The sequence below is a fragment of the Echinops telfairi genome, unplaced genomic scaffold (assembly GCF_000313985.2).
Source record: "Echinops telfairi isolate 266 unplaced genomic scaffold, ASM31398v2 ScPeMD7_7;HRSCAF=31, whole genome shotgun sequence".
In the NCBI taxonomy this organism is placed as follows: domain Eukaryota; kingdom Metazoa; phylum Chordata; class Mammalia; order Afrosoricida; family Tenrecidae; genus Echinops; species Echinops telfairi.
The window spans coordinates 26,670,791-26,677,152 of NW_022103904.1; positions in this window are offsets into that span (position 1 = coordinate 26,670,791).

Consider the following 6,362-nt stretch of genomic DNA (forward strand, 5'->3'; position numbering starts at 1 on the left):
CTGATTGCATTCCAGGTGTGAGGTGTTGGAGTAACAAGAGCCGGGGATCTATGACCTTCCCTGGGCTTTGCACTTCTGCAGCCCTGTGTTAAAAATGCCAGCAGATTGCCAAGCTTCCCTGGGGCAGAGAGCCTCCGAGTGCCCCCCTGTGCATTTGTGACCTCGAAGTGAACCTAATGTATCCTGAAGCCTTGCACCCGTGACCTCAGTGAGGCATATCCACACATGGAAAGGACTGAAACTGACAGCTATGCATTAGGCTTCTACTAGGTGCCAGGCACCTTGCTAAGTGCTGGCAATAGAACCAGGAATAAAGTCAGCAAGGGTTTTGGCCCATCTTAATATCTAATGCTGGAGGGAACAGACAATAATCAAGGAAGAAGCTGATGATAGATAAGCTCTCAGTTGTTAAGTGAAAGGTTGGTGGGTCAGATCCACCCAGAGACACACCAGAAGAAAGGCCTGGTGATCTTTTCCTGGGGGGTGGTGGGGGTGGGGAATAGGGGTGAAGTGCAGTTCTACAGAAGCACGTGCCCTGGAGTTGGAAACAGCTCTACAATAACTAATTTTTTTGATAGTGTATTGATAATATACATGGCACCTAGTGTGATAAAGTCAAACTCCTTTAAGATGGAAACCTGTCAGAGAAGGTAAACTCAAATATTTCCCACTAATAGGAAAGTGGTCAGAATGCACCCTGTCAAAGGTGAAAAACTGACAAGGTGGTCCCTGTGAGTTCCGGCTTTCATGGGTTTCACTGTCCACAATAACAAGAACTGTGGAGGACAAATAAGGCAGGGGTGAGTGTGTGCTGGCCCAGGGGGAAAGAAGAGGCAAGCCCTAGAGAAGGGGGGAAGCAGGCCCTTCATTGTTTGGAGGAAGAACGATGGCAGAGGGCACTGCAGAGGTGGGGAGGTAGGAGAGGAGGTCGGGGAATGGGGGCTATGGAGGGCTTGTGGGCACTTTTATGCCCGAGTGAAAGGGGAACATTAAAAGACTTTGAGAGGACTGTGTCATGGCTTGATTTACGTGCCAACAGGAGCCCTGGCACCCGTTGGAAGCTGCTGTAATAACCTGGCGAGAGATGGTGGTGCTTTGATCCTGGGTGGTGGCTTTGAGGATAGTGAACAGTGACTTGTGAAGAGAGAACTGATAGGATTATTATTATTGTTGTTGTTGATGATGGTTTAACTATAGATATGAGAGAAAGAACAGCGAAGGAGGATACCAAAGAAAATACCGGAGTTTCTCAGAATTGCTGCCTTGCCTTCCTGAATCTCTATGAACTTGGGGCTTCACCCATTTTCTGCTCCTGTGCTGGGGCGTGCTGGCTAGGTGAACAGCCTCTCAGCGGAGAGCAGCTTGCATGGCAGGAGTGATTTCTGTTGGGGGCTGCTGTGTGGGAGGGACCTCTCCCTACAGATCCCGAGACAGGGAGCAGGCTTTGGAATCCTTACTTGGTGTTGGGTGCTGGGAGCCCCAGGCAGTGGGAGGAGAGGTGGTTTAACGGGCCTCCTGCAGCTGGTCTAATTCCATTCCATGTGCCTGCCAACAGAACAGTGTTTGTGCAACGCGTCATCTGGAAATTCATGGTGGCTGTCAATTTGGGGTTTTCAGGGACCCTGGCCCCTGCTCTTGGGAGTTCAGGCTGCTTGCCACAACGTAAGAGGTACAGGGGACAGAGTCTCTCCATATAGGCAGAACAACAGACCCCAAATGCAGTTGATTCTGACTCCTGGCAGCCTCACCTGTCTATGGTAGAACTGTGCCACACAGGGCTTTCGGAAGTTGATTGCCAGGCCTTTCTTCTGAGTTACCTCTGAATCTCTAACCTTTTGGTTAGTTGTTGAGGGCTTCTCTGTTTGCACTACCCAAGGCCCGCTGACCAGACAAGATCTCCGATGTGCATGTCCCACTCTCCTGTCTTAGCTTTTTAATATGCTGTAATCGAAATAAAAGTGGCTGGATTTCACCATTTTTCTCTCTCCCATCGTCTAGAGAGGAGCCCTGGGGGTGTAAGGCCCCTCATTGTGCTGCTCACGGCAAGGTCAGCAGTAACTCTGTGGCAGTGACTTTGTTTCCCCTCGCTAGAGGAAGGGCCCTGTCGCCTTGCAAGACCCGTGGGCCCAGCATTCCCTGGGAGAGCTTCATGCGTCTTGGCCTCACTCTTTCCCTGGATCTAGGAGAGTCTGGGGACAGGGACCCTGGCTCCCAAATGCGCGCTCTGCTCCCTGCTTGCAGCTCTTCTTGCATGTGGTGCCGGCGTTCCCTCTTCCTCTGATACCAGGGCTGGGGCCCGAGTAAGGGTGCTGAGTCCCACCCTGATCCTCACACACGCTTGGCTGACCACGTCTGATCATATCCTGGGGGATGATGACATCATCACACAGCAGGCAAACACGGAGAATCATGGCGCAGCCATGTTGACGTGTGGTTCTCAACTTGTGGGTTGTGACCCCTATGGGGGCTCAAACGACCCTTTCACAGGGGTCACCTAAGACCATCGGAAAACAAACATTTCACAGTGTGTAATTTTACATATTGTTTTGTGATTAATCAGTATGCTTTAATTATGTTTAATTGTGTTCAATTTGTAACAATGAAAATACATCCCGCATATCAGATATTTACATGACGGTTCATAACAGTAGCAAAATTACAGTTATAAAGTAGCAACAAAAATAATGTTATGGTTGGGAGTCAGCACAACATGAGGAACTGTATTAAAGGGTCACGGCATCGGGAAGATTGAGAACCACTGTTTTAGAGGGACCCCACGGAATTCATGAGAGCTCCCCCAAACCAAACCAAACTCATGGCTGTCACGTCACTTCCGACTCAGAGTGACCCTACAGGATAGAGTAGAACTGCCCCATGGGGTTTCAAGTCAACGAATCTTTATGGGAGCAGACTGCCACACCTTTCTCCAGAGTCGCCTGGTAGGTTTGAACTGTTACCCTTTGCGTGAGCAGCCAAGTGCTTAGCCAAGCCACCAGATCTCCTTTTGACCCCCGCTGTCCTGAGGGTGCCTTAGGAGGCCTGGATTGAAGGAAGGTGGCTTCTGTAGCCAAGCCTTGCCCTGAGCGAGCACCAGCTCAGTGTGCCCAGGACAACGGATTCTTCGTGAGAGGCTGGATAGCTCGATGTGTGTCAAATTCCCTGATCTTAAAACCTTGACCACCAATGAACTTTTTTTTTTAATTCATGGTTTATTAGGGAAGTCACAGGTTACAATTCAGCATCCGAAACAACTCACGATATATTTGATCAGTCAGTACAACCTCTCCTTTGCTATGCCTGTGGGCTGGCTTCTCTGTGGTCCTTTGACCTACTTGGCCCGTCAGCCTGTTGGCCTCTTGACCTCTCAACCTCTGCTCTCTTGCTTTGTGGATTGGGGAGCCTAGCTTCAATGAACATTAAAAAAAAAAAATCAAACAAAAACAGCCCCTAGTTCAGACTCTGTGTCGCCTTCCCAAGAGGCGAGGAGGATTTGATCTGGATGACAGGTCCGCTTGGCTCTCTCTCCCTTGCCTGTGGATTTTACCTTCCACATCCACTCCAGGAGGGCATGCTGGCAGTGAGTGCTGTGTCGGGGGCTTTTTTTAGGCCCATGCAGGACGCACTTGGCACTGGGTTGCTCTCTGGTCTCCGAGGGTTTTCCACCTGCACCCAGCAGGGCAGTCAGCTGTGACCTTGATGTTGAACTCCCTTGAAGGAGGCATGGCAAGTGTGGTGTGTAAAGCCTGTTGGGTCTGGGGACTAAACCTTGAGGAGCCCACGCGGTGGTGGAAACTCTAGAACTAGGCCCAAATGAGTCTTTCCTTGGGGGGTCCTGAGTCCAGACGCTGCTGCCATCTAATTGACCTGCACTCATGGGTGTCTCGGGCAGAAGGGTCCCACGAGGCTGTCAATGCTGGGTTTTTAGGAGGGCTATTGCCAGGTCTTTCTTCCAAGGTGCCGCTGGACGGGTGTGAGCCCCAACCTTCTGTTCCTCAGTCAGGTTTAACTGTTGGCCCCACCCAGAGGCTCTGGGAATCTGGAGTATGACTAGTTAAAGACGAGGGGACTTCAAAAAGTTCATGGGAAAAGCTCATGATCATTTACTTCCATTTTTTCGTGACTGCTTGAAGCCCTCTCCTGTATGTATGTGTGTGTCTATACTTAGTACGTTTGTGTGTGTGTGTATACTTGCTAAGTTTGTGTGTGTGTGTGTGTATACCTAGACTCCGGAATTCACTGCTCTGTGTTGATTCTGATTTATAGCACCCTCATGTCGGGTTCCCGAAGCTGCAGTCTCTATGGGAGCAGATGGTTTCGCCTTTCATTCACATATACTTGATAAGTTAAGTCACAAGAAGTCCTTATGAATTAAGGTAGCCCTTATATCCTGCCAATAGGGTTTTAAAAGGATGCAGCCACAATAGCAAAAGGATGGACACAGCCTATCAACAAATGCCTGGCAAGCAAAATTTGAGACCCATAGCCATCAAACATAAAGATGCGTTCTTAAAACACATTCCTATAGTGTGGCTGAATCTGAAAGACAGTCTGCCAAGGGAAATCTCGGACACTGCAGGACAAACATGATGTGATCTCTCTTTTATAAGAAGACAAAAATAGGTTAGTTATTTACAGAGACCACTAATCAGTGGTGGGTAGCAGGGATAGGTGGGCGTGGGGAGAAGCGGAGTCACTAGATTACAAACCCAGCCTGTTGCTGTAAAGTTGATTCTAACTCAGAGAGCCCGCAGGACAGAGTAGAACTGCTTCGTCTTTCTCCTAAAGCTCTACGTCTATGTAGCTTGAAAAAGTTCCTGGAGAAATTCTGTTACCTTTTAATTCCATTTTACCACAAACTTTTTGAAGGCCCCTGGCTTGTCCATATCTGTAAGAGAAAGCTCACGGGGGCACAGTAATGGCTTCTCTCTCTCGTGCCACAGAGTCGATTCTGACTCACAGGGACCCTATAGAACAAGGTCGAACTTCCTCTGTGATGCTGTAACCCTTTATGGGAACAGAAAGCCTTGTCTTTCTCCTGAGGCTACTTCTTAGACATCACTAAAACTTCCCAAGATCGATTTTCTGGGTTTGAAGGTTTGGGACTGTCGTCTTGTGGGGCAGCTCAGCCAGGCATTTTGTGGCCTCAGCCCTGGGTTGGTGAGCGGTGTCTGTGCAGGTGGCCAGCTAAGACACAGCTATTGACTTCTCCTGGCCGGAACGAAGGAGAAGAAGGAAACCAAGGCTCAGCGAAGAAGCTAGTCTCCATGAACCAAGGACTCATCTCCTCTGAGACCAGAACGAAGCGGTGCCTCGCTGCCACCCCCATCATGCTGACCAGGATGGATCCTGCTAGAACAGACCTCACATTCTGACAAAGACCAGGCAGTCGGACCAGTTAAAACTGGAGGACTCCCCAAGATACGCTTTAAGCTTTGCACAGCAACCAGCCCTTGAGCTCACCCTTTACCTAAATACTAGATTGGCTCACAGAGTGAAGAATAGCACTGTGAGCACTGTGCTCCTTTAAGAAACCAGCCACACGAGACTGAATGGCTAACAATAACTCCGATGCGAAACCGAGACAGTCACGGCTCAGGGAAACTGCGGTCCTGGAATCGGGACATCCAGCACGCACTCAGTGAGTGCGGGCACTTTCTGGACAATGTAACCAATGCTATTGAAAGTGATTTGCGTAGAAATTCTTAAGCGGAAATCCGATTTTGCTGTGTCAACTTTCAACCAAAATGCAATAAAATATTTTTTTAAAATGAGCTAGCTTTATGGCAGTCCTGCAGGCTTTCTGCAGGTTCCAAGGAAGACGGAAAGAAGACAGTCACTGTACCAAACGAACTAGTGGACACTCCACCATTCCAGGAGGCAGCACGTGAGCAAGGACCAATGGTGCTGCAGGAAGAAGTTCCAGCTGCACTGAAAGCCTGGGCCAAAGACAGGGCTCTGGGAGTTGATGGAACACCGACTGAAATGTTTCCACAGGCTGAGGAAGCTCTGGAAGTACTCACTCGTCTGTGCCAGGAAATTAGGAAGGCAGCTACTCGGCCACGTGACTGGAGGAGGTCCGTGTGTGTCCCTTCCAGGGAAAGGTGATCCAGCGGAATGCTCAGATGAGAGAACAATGTTGCTGAATTCACAGGCTAGCAAAGCTGGGCTGAAGATCATTCAACAAGGGTTGCAGCCGTACATTGTCAGGGAGCTGCCAGAGGGTCAGGCCTGATTCAGAAAAAGATGTGGAACAAGGATTATCATTGCTTTGGTTAGATGGATCTTAGGTGAAAGCAGAGAACACCAGAACTATATATATATATAGAGGGTCAGGCCTGATTCAGAAAAAGATGTGGAACAAG